The 16,399-nt window shown below is 41.7% G+C and overlaps 3 pseudogenes; all 3 read left to right on the top strand.

Annotated features, from left to right (window-relative positions):
- The first annotated feature begins 3,698 nt into the window (after window positions 1-3,698).
- LOC144367783 (myb/SANT-like DNA-binding domain-containing protein 3 pseudogene) lies at window positions 3,699-5,449 on the top strand (annotated as a pseudogene).
- On the top strand, window positions 4,893-6,840 carry LOC144368690 (autophagy-related protein 16-1 pseudogene; annotated as a pseudogene).
- Window positions 6,541-7,537, top strand: LOC144367782 (autophagy-related protein 16-1 pseudogene; annotated as a pseudogene).
- The last annotated feature ends 8,862 nt before the right edge of the window (window positions 7,538-16,399 follow it).

The raw sequence follows: 16,399 nt of genomic DNA, 5'->3' as shown, positions 1-16,399 counted from the left end.
GGCTCCTGCCTACAATCCCAGCAACTGGGGAGGCTGAGGCAGAAGGATCAGGAGTTCAAAGCCAGCCTCAGCAACTGAGAGAGACCCTGTCTCTAAATAAAATACAAAATGGGGCTGAGGACATGGCTTGGTGGTCGAGTGCCCCTGAATTCAATCCCTGTTACTCACCCCCCTACACCCACCCACCCCCCCAAAAAAAAGAAAAACCAAACCCAGCAACTGAAAACTACCATTTTGGCTCCTTGCTGGTAGACCCTCTTCTTTCTCCTTTCTTTTTTTTTTTTTTTTTATTGTTGGTCGTTCAAAACCTTACACAGTTCTTAATACATCATATTTCACAGTTTGATTCAAGCGGGTTATGAACTCCCAACTTTACCCCGTATACAGATTGCTGTATCACATCAGTTACCCTTCCATTGTCTTTCTCCTTTCTGTTGCCATCCCCTCCCTACAGGACCATCCAAGGCTCCCAACTCTTTCTTTTCTTTTTTTTTTTTTTTTTAAAGAGAGAGTGAGAGAGGGGAGAGATAGAGAGAGAGAGAATTTTTAATATGTATTTTTTAGTTCTCTGCAGACACAACATCTTTGTTGGTATGTGGTGCTGAGGATCGAACCCGGGCCGCACGCATGCCAGGCGAGTGCGCTACCGCTTGAGCCACATCCCCAGCCCCCCCAACTCTTTCTTTTCAGATGCTCCCAAGTGCGTCCCTCCAAAAAGCAATCATTTTCACGGAAATTAAAAAAAAAAAAAAAAAGAAAGAAAAGCCTGTCTAGCGCCAGGTGGGGAACATTTTAACTAGACAGGAAGCTCCTTTCAAGTCCTCTCCTAAATTTCTCCGTGAAGAGGAGGAAATCGCCATAACTTTTCATGGTCTCCAAGGCGCCTCCACAGAGCAGAGCCTGGCAGAAGCGAGGAGCAACCCTGCGATGCTGGGGGCGCCCCTGAGCTGCTCAGGTTCCTCTCGCCTTCTCCCAGGACGAACTCCGCTGGGATGCCCTACACTGAGGCGCAAGACCCTGGGCACCTGCGCCCCCTACTGGCCTCAATAGATGCTTGGAAGCGCGCGGTTCTTCAGGTCAAACGTGGGTGACAGTTAAGAATCTAAGTAACTGACTGAACTGCTCCCAACCGCTTGAACCCAGGACTGGAAACTGAGTCTGATCATCCCACCTCTGAGCCTAGGAACACCTTTTCCTATTTCAAGTATTTTCTACTTGAATGGAAATAGGACAATAGGTCTAAATAGAAGCAGGTGTCCTGGCGAAGGATTTGGTGGTCAGCGGCTTAGGGTCACCTGAGGACAGAGGGGGTCTTGCAGGGTCATGGGGCCCATTGGCCACGGGGTGGAGACCTCCAGTGCCAGCAAGCATGGAGCCCTCAGAGTCATTCTTGATAATACTAATATGTGTTTTCCTTCCTTTTTCATAAATACCAGTTAGAATATTACATTTTTTACTTTCTCAGAAAATAACATTTTCAAAAATTAAAGGAAGAATTGTGGGAGAGAGGATCTGAACAGTGGATTTGGAGAGTCAGAAGAACCACTGAGAAGGTAATGAAGGTAATGCATAGAGCTGGTATGTCCATTAACTCAAGTGTGACCTCAAGGAAAGAAGTGCTGGACTCACCTAGGGAGTTATTCCTTTGTGGTTCTGCACCCAGATATCTGGGTATGGGCTTCATGCCACTGTGGGTCTATGCTGGCAGCAGTCACGAAGGAGAGCTCTGTGCAAGTGGAGGAGAGCAAGGGAAAGCTGGAACCCACCAGTTCCTCTCCATCTGTTCATCACCACATTAAACCAGAAGAGTCCTAAATTTATAATCTAGACTAAAATTATAATTGATATTTTAAGAGAACATGCAATTCATAAATGTGTGTGCACCTAATATAGGTTTCAAAATACGTGTAGAGAAAAATGACAAGAATTAAAGGAAATCTATCATCACATATAGAGTTATAAACATTTGTCTGTAAAAGGTAGAACAAGTACAAGAAAAGAAAAAAGTGTGTATGGCTATAGAAGATTTAAATACTACAAGGGTATTTAGATTATTATATCTAGCAGATAGAGAAGAAACATTCATTTCAGGATTACATGGAACATTCACCAAAGTAAACTGTAAGGTACATCTTGGTTATAGATTTAATCTTGTATTTTCCACACATACTTAAGTGCTGAATGTTGGGTCCCTCACCGATGGCACTATTAGGAGTGGTGGAAACTTTGGGAACTGGGACCTATTTTGAGGAAGTAAAGTCATTGGAGGCATGTCCTGGAAGGAGGCCATAAGTACTTGGACCTCTTCTGCTCTCTCACTTCCCACACACCATGATGTGAATACCTTTGCTCCACCACATGACCCCAACCAAAGTGTTTGGCTTCACCACAGGTCAAAGAAAAGGGGCAAAGAATCCATGGATTTAACCTTTTAAAACATTTGCTTAAATATATTTTTCCTTCTTTTAAGTTGTTTATCTTAGGTATTTTGTCACAGTGTTGGCAAGTTAACTCATACAATATAAAGTGAGTCTCAAGATTTTCTTAAGAATTTTTTTCAGTGTATATTATTTGACAACAGAATTAAATTATGTGTCAACATTGTAAGTATCTGAAAGATAACCAAACCTTTTGGAATCGAGTAGCATATTACTTTTTAAAATACATGTGTGTTAAAAAAAATTACAAGGGAAATTGGAAATTATTTTGAGCTGAAGGATAACTGAGATTCAACCAAGCAACAGCAATAGTAGGTAGATGAAGAAGATCTTAAAAGAGCATTTCTACGTCTACCTGGTTACATTAGAAAAAGACACATAAAATCAAGGATGTCTTGAGCTCCCACCTTGGAAGCTACAAATAAAAGAAATAAGCCAAAGTAAATGGATGAAGGGAAATAATAAAGATAGGAGGAAAAATAAAAGAGAAAATGATGACACCATAAAGAAAAACAATAAAATGGAAAATGATTCTTCAAAAAGCTAAAGAGCAAGACCAAGCAAGAGAGAGAAGCGCAATAAGCAATACCAAATACAAAAACCATCTCAATAGATCCTAATGTACTACAATAATGTAGTATTGTGTATCTTCCTGTAAGGTTCTATTGTAAAAAAAAAAACATTTAATTCAATGACAACATATTTTTTTTAAAAAACCAGAAAAAAGTGAAAAATCTGAATAAGTATATATACATGTGATAGTAACCAAATTTATAAAAACATATCAAATGTACTCTAAAACTATGACTTCATTGGTGATTATGTCAAATATTTAAGAAAGAAATAAGACTAACCTTATCCAAAGTTTTCTGATAACATGCCCTGGATATATGATACAGCCAAACCCATAATATGAGGTCAGAAGGATCCTGGTCACAAAATGCCCAAACCACACTTAAATGTTTTATTAAAACTTATAACTAGTATCACTTTTTTCAGTGCTGGTGATCAAACCCAGGGCCTTGTGAACCCTAGTCAAGGATTCTACTGCTGAGCAAGCACCTCAGTCATCCCAAGGGCGCCTACCGACCGGCAGGCGGCGGTGGCCCGCGACAGGGCGGTGGATTCGGGCTTTGTGGCCGCGGCGCGCGCGGCGGGGCCTGGCCGGCAGGGGGCGCGCGGCGGGGCCTGGCCGGCAGGGGGCGCGCCGCCGGCGCCAGGCGCTCCGGAGCCCGCGGCCCTCCCGGCCACTCAGCCCGCGAGAGGAGTCGAGGCCGCCGCGCTCGCGCCTCGCCGGCCCCTCCCCGGGTCTCCGCGGCCGCCGCGCCACCCCCTCAGGATAGCTAAATGCCCAGAGAAACAGAGTGGAAAATGCAAAACAATGAAATTATAAAACCTGCCAAATACTTCTCAGAGTGGGAAAAGAGCATCTTGCTTGCTTTGGTAGAAAAGCACAAATATGTGCTGGAGTGCAAGAAAAGCGATGCCTGAACTATCGCCCTCAAGCAGCGGACCTGGCAAGCGCTTGCCCACGAAGACAACTCTCAGCCCAGCGTGTCGCTGCGGGATTTCAAACAGCTCAAGAAGTGCTGGGAGAACACCAAGGCTCGGACCAAAAAAATTATGGCCCACGAAAGGAGAAAGTGAAGCGAAGCGTCAGCCCACTGCTGAGCACCCACGTCCTGGGGAAGGAGAAGATGGCCAGCATGCTGCCCGGGCAGCTGTACTTTCTGCAGAGCCCGCCCGAGGAGGAGCCCGAGTACCATCGTGATGCCGCAGCCCCAGAATCATTTGCTGTTTCAAATAGAGAACTGTGCGATGATGAGAAAGAGTTCACATTTTCCGGTATGTGAGGGGACCTCTCAACCTGAACCCTAGTGTTCAGCTGTCAGAATAACAGCCAATAAAAACTACAGGAGCAAAACCTCTCAGGAAGGTGCTTTAAGAAAGATGCATGAGGAAGAACACCATCAACAAATGTCCATCTTACAACTGCAGCTGATACAAATGAATGAGGTGCATGTGGCCAAAATCCAGCAGATAGAGCGAGAGTGTGAGATGGCAGAGGAGGAACACAGGATAAAAATGGAAGTTCTCAATAACAAGAAGATGTATTGGGAAAGAAAACTACAAACTTTTACCAAGGAATGGCCTGTTTCTTCATTTAACCGGCCCTTTCCCAATTCACCCTAAGACTTTGGGGTTGGCTCCCTTGTAATTAATCTGTGTTGGCAAAGGAAATCTGGAACATGAACTTGCGGTCAGTAACCTGTAACAGAGCTACAACTAGGAAAATTAGAGTGGTAGTAGTCACTTATTTAAGAATACATTCAGGTAAACAGCTGCACCCTATGTATCCCTTAAGTGGCAACGAAGCTGTTATAGTTTCTGAAAATTATCTGAGTGCTATAATTCTGAATGTATTGTCTCTTAATTAGAATTCATATAAGAACGATGTGTGAGTGTTGTATCTTTTTTTAATCAAATGCAAGTGTGACTATAAAGGAGTGTGGCTGATTTTTTTTCTTTTTTTAAGCAGACAACAGAATTTTTCTATCAAATGAATGCTCTCCCCATTGAAAGTGGCTGTCCAGGCAGGGTGCCCACCCGTTTCTCCAGTGGCTGTGTTATTACTCAGAACTTGCTAGAGGTCTTTAAGGAATTTCTGCAAAAGCTGCAGCACCTCTTTCACTTTTTCCAGTGTCATCCTCTGACTGTGGATTTTCTGTTTCCAAAAAGCCCAGCATTTGAAAGGATAGTTTCTAATGTGGCTCATAAACTGCCATTTAAGGCTCTTCCAAATACTGTCTCCAATAGTAGAGAGTTTTGTTGGGAACTAAGGATGTAACAACTTTGAGGGAGAAATGTTTATTTAGGTTTCTACACTGTTATGTTTGTTTTATTTAAAAAAGACTTGGAATTAAAAAAAAAGAAAAAAGTAAATCTCAAAAAATTACAAAATGGACATGGCATTGGGAGCACCTGTGTCTGGAGTTGATCTCTGGGGCTGCTCTCCTTCCTGTCTCCTTTGGTCCCCTTATGTTGTGGTCGGAGGCCTCCACTAGGATAGGAGTCCCTTAGGTGCTGTGGCAACATGCCACTTCTTCAGGCTTCAGTGTTGCTGGCATTTCGAGCTGACATGCCACCTTGCAGAGGAGCTGAGGTGCTGTAACTGGATGCAGAGAGAGTCTTTGGGGAGATAATCCTGCAGTTCCTGGACACAGTGGCACATGGAATGTTGACATATCCAACCAGACCTTGAAGGACAAATATGATGCCATGAAGGTCATTTTACTGTCTTTGAGGAGAACCTGAGGACAACTACTGCAGAGAACCAGGAGCCAGTCACTAGGCAGATGGCCAACAAGGCCCAGGAAGCCAGCTGCCTCAATGCAGAGAAGGAAAGGGACTCCAGGAGACAGCAGGCCTGGCTGCAGAAAGAGCTTGCCGAAGCCACAAAGGAACCGCTGCCCATTGAACAGGATGATGACACTGAAGTCATTGTGGGTGGGATGAGCACACAGAGGAGATCTCCCCTGTGCAAGCTATCAGCAGAGCAGCTGCTAAGTGACCCTCACAGCCCGCTGGAGGTCTTCAGGATTCTCTGTCTCTCCGTTTCCACTCCCCCAAGACAATGTGAGCACTCATCCTGGCTCTGGTAAACATATGAGGGTACCAACTACTACTGCCTTATGTGTCTTTGATGCACATGATGGGGAAGTTAATCCTGTGCAGCTCAGGGCAGGTTCCCTATTACTGGCCACAGGTGAATGGAAATGTTAAGTTATGGGAAGCATTTGGAGACAAATATGAGTTCAAAGGCTCCCTATCTGGTAGTAATGCTGGAATTACAAGCATTGAATTTTTTTTTTGAGAGAGAGATTTTAAATATTTTTTAGTTTTTGGTGGACACAACATCTTTATTTTATTTTTATGTGGTGCTGAGGATCGAACCCAGTGCCCCATGCATGCCAGGCAAGCATGTTACCACTTGAGCCACATCCCCAGCCCCAAGCATTGAATTTTCTTTTTTTTCTTTTTCTATTTTTTATTGGTTCTTGTTGGTTATATATAACATTAGGATTCATTTGATAGTACTAGGGCTTACAACTTCAAATAATTTTGAAGCTGGACTGTGGATGATTATTGATTATAGCACATGCTCACAGGACATAGTGGGAAAGTGTTCCCTGCTGATTTCCTGCTGGACAATGCATGGATGTCTCAGGAAGTCATGACCTGACTCTTGAACTCTGGGATCTATGCAAGAAAGCATAAAGAGAGCATTTGCAGGATTCAGTTACAATGATGTTGTTTGCACAGAGCAATGTGTGATGAGTGGACTTTTTGACAAGAAAAGTCATTTCAGGGACATCTGGTCAGAGTGTGGTGTGAGAAATGGAGCTGTTGGGGAAGATTTTTGCTTTGGATCTAAACCCAGAAAGGACTGAACTTCTGAGCTCTTCCCATGATGACTTGCTGAAAATCATTGGTTTTCAGACAAATGCTCTCAAGCAGAGGTTCAGTGCACCTGGATTCAAGTGCAGCTCTGTACCAGAGTCTTCAGGCCTGATTGCAGTTATGTGGCAGCAGTCTTGGCCAAGGGCTCTCTCTGTTCTCTATGTCTGGATAGTGCTCACAGGGAAAGAGGAGAAGGTTCTTTCAAAACAGCACAGCTGCTCCCTTAGGCTGGATTCAGTGAGGCCCGACTGCTAAGTGAGCCAGACTTACAGTGCATGGGGAATTTCTCTAGAATTCTTTTGCTGTCAACGAGTCTCTGCCTAGGCAGGTACAGCTGGATTTGGAATGCACTGGGTATGGTTTACAGTCTTGACTCCAGTGCTCTTCTTGTCTCTCCCAGAAGCTCTTCTGTCAACACTGTGGTGTGGTGTCTCTCCAGTGTGCATGTTGTCAGTGTGAACAAAAGCAGCAAATCTATGCTAAGGGCACAGAATTGATGACCTTCAGGAGAGTAGCAGGGATGCACACAGTCCTGTCCTGTGGGCACAGGTCCTTCCAGAGAAGAGCCCATGTCATGCAACATGGTGGCCTTCCTTTGTACAGGATTTCTGAGAATTTTGACTAAGCTCTCTAATGGCTCGGAGGAAAAAATACTGAAACAGCCTGACCCTGCAAGTCACCTGGCCAAGGATCAGGCTCTTGTCTCAGTTGGTGTGGGAAACACTAGTAATTCTGATCTTCCATACCTCATTGGGGAGCCACAGGGTCCCCTCTAGCTCTTCTCACTGGATGACAGTGCCAGTGACACCCACATGTCCAATTTTGTCCGCAGCTGTGCTGCTCCCATCCAGTTCTACCAGATGCACAGCTATGGGAGGCCATCCTTGCATGTGATTTGAGTTACCTCCCTGGCTGGGTGAGAGACGCTTAGAAACAACTGTGTTAGAGCCTTCCCCACCCTTTTCCAGGTCTGAGGGCTTGTCCTTGCAGAGGCATGTCTGGCCACTGCCCTGAAGACCCAAGCATCACCCCTGACCTTGGGATGCTGCCCCCCTTCATCTTCATTGGATGATACTTTCCCTGGAAGTTTTTGTTCCCCAATAAAAGCCCACTCCCTGACATGTTCTCTCTCTCTCTCTCTCTCTCTCTCTCTCTCTCTCTCTCTCTCTCTCTCTCTCTCACCTCTTCTGTAAACCTCGCCACCACTTTAGGTGGCTGGAGGCAGGAGCTAGGAGAAGCCATCTCAGAGCTGGTATTAAAGGTAATGAGAGTCTTGTCTCTTTAATTTTAAACTCCCTAGCAATTACTTATGAACCAAACCTTCTTTCAAGAATCAAGAAAGGCAGTCTTCAAATTACAGGGTGGGTCAAGCCCATAGAGACATTTTGATTTCTTTATTTTTATAATCTTTCTTACATCACTGCATAATGATAAACTTGCCAGAAGACAAACTTTGTCTTCACTGGTAAGTGAGCTATTCAGGACAAATAGTATAAACATGAAAAGTTTTCTGGATAGAAAAGGCACAGACAAGTAAAAGAATGTGTACAGGGCAATGACCCAGACAGAGCAATATGACAACTGTGGCAAGAAGAAGAATGAGAAGAAGCCACAGAAGATTCAATGAACAGGACTGAAGGTTTTGTTGTGCACAGAAAATTTTATAAATTCACATGACACACAGAGGACCAACAGTTACTTGCATTAATAATTTTCCTTCATTGTGTCCAAGTCCTTTAGTTTGTCCTGGTGACAATGACAGTACCTGAGCCAGGAGAAGAAAAAGAAGAGATGTCGAAGACCAGAGTTAGAGAACCCAGCCAACACCCCAAACTACAGAGAAAATAACTGAATCTAGGGAGTAAAAACAACCAGTGTGTAGGACACCACAAACAGCCTGCACCCCAAATCATACACAGTTTAGCCTTTACCACACAAGGTTCCAGGACTTCCCTCTCATTAGCATGCATATGCCACATAAAAAACCAAAAGTCGTCAGATATGTCTCTATTATTTAGAACAACAACAAAAAAATTTGATGGACAAGTATTCCAAATGAACTTAACTTCCAGTTTAAAACTTGTTAGGTATAAATTTATAAACCAATTGTGAGTATAATTTTTTATGTGCTGTCTAGTTCAATGCTTTGCAATGAAACTTAAATATGTACAGAATCACACATATATAATACACATATGAATATATGTGATATATGTATATGTTAAAATATTGATCAAAGGCTGGGGTGCTATTCAATGGCAGAATGCTTACTTAGCACACAGAAGGACTTGAGCTCAAATTTCCTGTATTATGAAAGTTGATCAAAATGTTATGTATCACAAAAAAAGTAGTGTGGTAAGAGGAGAGCGGGTCAGAGCCAGGCTCTAGTTCAGGAATCTGGGGTCTATGAACAAGAAGAGCTGGGATGAGCCATGGTGTTACACCTTAGCTGGTACATGGGAAAACAGTGATGCGGAAGACTGTGTTAGAAGGAAATGAAGATGTGGCTCAACACCACACCCACCATGGCAGCTCCAAAAGGGGAAGTCAACAACCTGATGTATGCTTAGCAGTTCCTGCCAGCTGGGTACTGTGCTTAGCACTTCACAGATGTTTCTTACTTAAAGGCCACAATTAAAAATCCATGAAATTGTCCATTTTTATTTGACAATTGAGGTCATCATCTGAGAAATAAGTATTCAGGGCAACCAGAGAAAATAAGGACTAACATGACCCAAGAATATCTGGCATGAGAATTTCAAGGTTCAGACTTAGAGAAACCTGAGCAGAAGTGATTGAGGATATGGCCATGCAGGTGATTGGAGACTGAGAATCAATTGGTGCTCCCAAAAGGCAAAACAGAAGACACAGAGTGGAATGATGTGTCAATAGTTTGAGGAGTGGGGCCTCTGTTAACACTCAAATTAACCTAGGAATATTGAAGAGAGCCAGAGAAATTTGGTGAACATACTTATCTGAAGAGGCAGGCAAGAGATTGGGGCAGGACTGAAAGTCAACCATGTGAAATAAATGTGCCTTCCACCCAGTGCTTTCTTCACAGTCCTCGTTTCCTTAGAATCAGGAACATTTTGCCACATACTGAGGTCCCCCTAGGTGAAGAAAAGGAAGCCACTCTAGAGAGTGTGGAAGGTCTATAATAATGAGACAGAGCCTAGTGAGGTGGAAGGAAGACCAACTAAAAAGCTAAGCACTTTATTAGGTCTCTAAGCCGTGTAAACCCCAGCTTGTCTATTAAAGTCTCAGTGCCACACTTTGCCAGTTGGGTCGTGTAAACTATAAAAATATAGTAAAACCTGTCCTACTATAAATGAAATTGGAAAAAACAGGCTCCAGGCGAATATATGTCTCCCACCTATAGCCAAACTTCCATAGAATTTTTTGTTTTTGCCTTTTTATATTTTACAATAATTACATTTTTTTAACTTTAGAAGTTTACAGTCATATGTAGCAGTGGATTCATACATCTATGCAATTTCAGTTCATGATTTGCCCCTCTCCCTCTCTCTTTTTCCTCCCATCCTCCTTCTCCCAAATATCCTTCATCTACTCTACTAGACTTCCTTTTCCTAATATAATAATTTATATTTGATTGGTTCTTTCTACCTATGTATAAAGGTGGAGTTCCCTGTGGTATATTTATATGTGCATATAACAACTTTTTCAGAATTCCTTTTGGGGCTGGGGTTGTGGCTCAGTGAAGAGCACTTGCCTCTCATGCCCAAGTCCCTGGGTATTATCCTCAGCACCCAGTAAAAATAAATATATTGTGTCCATCTACAACTAAAAAAAAATCATTCTTCACTGCCTCCCCTTACCCATCCCTGCACTCTGCCTCACAATCTTCTTCATTACTGTTCTTTCCTTTATGTGTAAAATATCCTTTTCTGCCCTCCCCATTTCCTTTGTTTTACTCTAGTTTCAGCATGAGAATAAACATCCAAGCTTCAAGTTTTTGTGTTTGCCTTAGTTCATGTAGCATGATATTCTCATTTCTATCCATTTATTCGCAAACACCATAATTTCATCCTCTTTTATGGTTTTGTAGAACTCCAGTGCATCTCTCCCCACCCCCCTCTCTCTGTCTCACACACACACATACACACAAACATTTTATACATATATATATATATATATATATATATAATGTATATATATATATATATGATCAGAATTTTAAAATTCATTTATCTATTGTGGGGAATATTGAGGTTGATTTCATAATTTAGCTATTGCAAAATGTGCTGCTGTAAATATTGAGGAAGCTGTCACTGTAGTATATTTATTTTAGAAGTTTTGGGAAAATACCTAGGAATGGGAAGATGCTCATAGGATGGTTACATCTCTAGTTTTTTGATGAATCTCAATTCTGCTTATGGAATGGTACTAGTCTGCAGTTACAATGTACAAGTGCACCTTTCACCCACAACCTTGCCCACATTTTTTGTTTGTGTATCCTTGACAATTGCCATTTCCGGGTGAGGTGAAATTTCAGTTTTGTTTTCATTTTGTGTTTTTCTAATTGCTTGTGAGGTTGAACATTATCTCATATATTTGACTATTTGTATTTCTTTTGTTAAGTTTCCATTTAGTTATATTGCCCATTTATTGATTGGGTTATTTGGAATATTTTTGTGTGAAGTGTTTTGAGTTCTTTGTATATTCTGGATATTAATTCCTTATCAGATGAGTAGCTGGTCAAGATTTTTTCCCATTCTGTAGGCTCTCTGTTCACACACTTATTTCTTTCCTTTGCTGGAAAGAAGCTTTCTAGTTTGATGGCATCCCACTTATTTATTCTTAATTTCAATTCATGCACTTTTTTTCTTTTTTATTAGTTGTTCAAAACATTACAAAGCTCTTGACATATCATATTTCATACATTTGATTCAAGAGGGTTATGAACTCCCATTTTTACCCTATATACAGATTGCAGAATCTCATCGGTTACACATCCACGTTTTTACATACTGTCATACTAGTGTCTGTTGTATTCTGCTGCCTTTCCTATCCTCTACTATCCCCCCTCCCCTCCCCTCCCATCTTCTCTCTCTACCCCATCTACTGTAATTTATTTCTCTCTCTTGTTTTTTTTCCCTTTCCCCTCACTTCCTCTTATGTGTAATTTTGTATAAAAATGAGGGTATTTCATGCACTTTTGAGTATCCTGTTAAGGAGGTTGGTGCCAGTAATTTTATGATGGAATGTTAGCCCTATATTCTCTTCTAGCAGTTGTAATGTTTCTGGTCTAATTCTTAAGTGTTTGATCCATTTTGATTTGAGTTTTGTGCAGGGTGCAAAATAGGGTTTTAGTGTTATTTTTCTACATATCACTATCCAGTTGTCTTAGCACCATTTATTTAAAATGTTTTTCCTCCAATGTATATTCTTTTGCACCTTTGTTAAGTATCAGATGGCTCTAAGTATGTGGATTTGTCTCTGTCTTTTACTCTGTCCTATTGGTCTTTGGGTCTATGTTGGTGCCAATATCATGCTGTTTTTGTTATTACAGCTCGGCGGCATTATTTATTGTCTGGAGCTACAACATAATATAGAGTTAAAAGGAGTCAAGTGCATTCCAGAGCCAACATACCTGAAGCTTGAAGGTCAGGGAATCTACATGCACATTCTCAACAGAATTTTTCTTCTGATTATCTTCTGTTTGCAGACACCTCTGGCAACATTAAGGACATGCTCTTGAAAACCACGTGTGTTGTCAGATGATCCTTTAAGAGCATCATCCTCTATCTTGGCATGATTTTTTATTGGAATGGAAGCATCTAAATTCAGCTCTGAAAATAAAACCAGAGACAACAGAATCCTTTATTATCTATGATCTCACTGTGACACACTCTTCCACTAAGAGGGTCGCCAAATGAAGAAAGCAGCTTTGGACAAGGAAGCCCATGAGTTGATATGCAGCTTATAATGACTCTGATATTTTATTTTTCCTTTCTTTTACTCTTATGCTTACTTTTATGTGTAGAGAACTACACAGACTCTGACTGATTCTACCCTTAAAAATGTCCACTGTACTGGGCACAGTGCTCAGGACTATAATCCCATTGGCTCAGGAGGCTAAGACAGGAGAATCATGAATTCAAATCCAGACTCAGCAACTATAAGATGCCCCTACCTCCTAAGTGCAAACAATATGCAAATATATGGCTGGCATAGCAAAGGCACAATGAAAGAAAACTGACCAGGATATAGGAAAATAGCAAAGCTTAAGATCCACCTGACCTCTGTACCTACTCTGAAACAAAATGGGTCTCCTGCCTTTGTATGCATATATCTTAGCCTACACAGTGGAGTTGAGGGCAGAGAATTTGTGCTTCACTAAGGAGACAAGTTGGACTCATCTGAATTATGATAGGAGTACTCACTGGCTTCATCCACAGCAGAGCTGACTTTAGGCTCATTGATGGGAAGACAGAGCTTCTGAGAAGTTCTTGTGAGTCAGGTGAATCAAGTTGACCAGAGGGTACAAAATACTTTTTGATCAGCAAGAGGTCATTTTCTTTCTCTTCCTGCAATTCACCATTGAGACTTTTGAGACAGTAAAGAATAACAGATGAAATCAAGGTTGTTTAGAAGCTAGAGCCTCCCAGCTGGTCCTGCTTCAAAGCTGAAGGTTGGAGTCCCCAGAAAGTCCCTCCCTTCAAATATGATCTAGGAAACCATTTTTTTTAAATTTTATGGACATAGTTATCACTCTATGAGAGTGGGAGAGCCACCAGTGCCCAGTGTACTAGCCAGAGAACAAGCTAATGAGGAAGAAGGCTCGACTCCATCTCTAAGGTATATGGCCTCAGAAGGAGCACACAATGAGAAACAAAGCTCTGGTTGAACCTCCTGCATGACTATATTGACACTTACATATAGATGGCCAGCAAATACAGCCTGGTATATAACAGAGTGCCAGAGAACTTGGGCCTTCTGTTAATTTATCTATCCATTTTTGACATAATACTTTTTGGGGGGGGCATAGGGGGTGTCTTTCTGCTTTTCTTGCCATTGCACACCTGTCCATACTCTCAGACCATTAGTATAGAAAGACAGTTATAAAATCCTGATTTTATAACTTAAAAGTTAATAAGTGATTTCTTTAAAAGCAAGAAATGTTCAAGACTGACTGCACAGTTCTTCTTAGCCAGGGTATAGGTGGTACATTTACATAAGAATTTTTTTTTCCAAATCTCAGAAACTCTGTTTGTGTTCTTCTAATTCATATTGTAATTCCCATATGATTTCTTTGATTCATTCCAGGCCCTCCTTCATGGTTCATTTCAGCCCCGAAAGATACTGCCATTATGGTGTTTGTAGCAGTACACAACATCTAGGGCCTGCAAAGAAGGAACCCAAACATGTTATGGGTTAAAAACAAGTGAACCTGAGAGCGGGCTTCAGTGGTGCACACCTGTAATGCCAGAGGCTCAGGAGACTGAGACAAGAGGATCTGGAGTTCAAAGTCAGCTTGAGCAACTGCAAGATGCTAAGCCACTCAGTGAAACCCTGTCTCTTAATAAAATACAAAAAAGGCTGGGAATGTGGCTCAGTGGTTGAGTGCCCCTGACCCCCCCCCACACACACACACAAATTAACCCAAGTAGAATTCATCAGGACTAATGGATGACAACTGCTGTCATGATTAACTTACTGTTGAGAAATGAGTACTCAGCACTTCAAATTCCTTCACCTTCCAAACAAAGATTCAGATACGTGAATCTATAGCTCAGACACAAAACAGGAGTGAGGAGGTAGGGATGAGTGTGCTAGGTAACAGTCTAACAGAATTAGAAAGTAGGAGATGTCATGGAATGTGGAGAGCCCCTGCCATCCAATGGCCTCATGCTGCCTGATCCACTGTTTTTTTCAGAAGGTCACCACAGACGTAGACCACCACTCATTGGGCAGTGTCAGTAGTTGTATACCCTCATGCCAATATTACCAACTTCTCTTTGTTCCCTTCTCCAAATTTACCATATTTCACTTTTCTCCTATGGGTGGATGTTGAGAATCCTCAAAGTAAAAATGGTTTCCCACCAAGGTAAAATTATCTGCAGGAATTCCCAGTAATCACTTCATTATTTCCGTAATATTAAAGTGGTCATAAGACTTTTTCTTAAAATGCAAAACTGACAATCTAAAACAGTCATAATGTTCTTCTCTGACTATCCAGCCATTATTTCCAAATCCATTAAAAATCCTGAACAACTAGAATCCTATAACACTAAAAAGTAAACCATGTTTGAAATTGTTTTCTGCCCTTTCTCAATTTTTTTTTTTGTCATACTCCATTTTTATTGTGGCCTCTTTTCTCTCACTGGGACATCTGTTGGTGTATAGGACTCTGAAGGAATTCCTCACTTCCATTACAAAAGTTCCTATTGGCTCAGACAAATACATGATGAAATTGGTAGAGAGTGGCTGCAGATCATAGACTACATATTTAGCATCCACTGGGTCCAACGTTTTGCTGTACTTTTCTAAGAAATAGTGCTAATCTGAGCCAGCTAATGTGCTCTTTTCAAAGCCCTTGGGATGCCTTTCCTTTCTTGGCCCTAGAGTCACAATTATTTTTCCAGCTTGTTTAAGTGCAAGAGGGGCCTCAGGTTACTCAGGTCAAGGGAAGTCTTTGCCATTTGGCGTAGGGCCACCAATTATATTACATGGAAATGTATTTTCTCCTGAAGTCATTAAGAGTCCTAAGTGCAGTGAATATTCTCTCCCAAAAGGACAGTAACCCCCCTAATGCATTGAATTCCTCTGGCTTCACTTTCTGGGCACAATCTTGACCTTGTTGGAGAATCACAAAGTCATATATATCAGGCTTATCCACTTCCTCTCTGTGAGGATTCTCTTGATTTTGCTACTATCTAAATATGATCAGTTAATAGAAACATGGAGGGAAACCATGCTAAGTATTTGTGAACCTTCAACTGTGGGACACTCACTGGAGGAGGTTTCCAGATCCCTCTTACTATGTCCCCAGCAGATAAAGTCCAGTGCTGACTCTGCTCTTCATGGCAATCCTTCCTTCAGCAGGTCGGTCTACTGGTGTCTGCTATGGATGTTCTCACCTACTGGGAACCATGGCTGCATTTGGAGCAGATATTTTAAGCTCCTTTCAGTAAGGTTTGGATACCCTTCCTAGCATGCCCCCAGTGAAACAAGCACAATGTAGGAACAAGCACCTGTAGGAACTCAGCAAATGCATTCATTGAGCTTAACTCATTTATAATGCAAGTTCTCTAGATACAGGTTGATTTTAGATTTTATAAATATAATAGGGTAAATTGAGTAACAAAACTGAAAATTTTATTTTATTCTGCTTCTTTGGACACGAGTCGTTGACTCTCATCCACTTGAACTTCAGAAAGCCAGGCTTTTGTTTCCACCTTCCTCCCTTTGGACTGCAAACCTGAAAATTACTTCAATTCTTTCTCTGCATTTGAAAAGAAGTTTGAGTAAAAACAAGA

The sequence above is a fragment of the Ictidomys tridecemlineatus genome, chromosome 11 (genome assembly GCF_052094955.1).
Source record: "Ictidomys tridecemlineatus isolate mIctTri1 chromosome 11, mIctTri1.hap1, whole genome shotgun sequence".
Taxonomy (NCBI): Eukaryota; Metazoa; Chordata; class Mammalia; order Rodentia; family Sciuridae; genus Ictidomys; species Ictidomys tridecemlineatus.
Note: the sequence above shows the minus strand (reverse complement) of the source record. Positions and strands in the feature narration are given on the sequence as shown.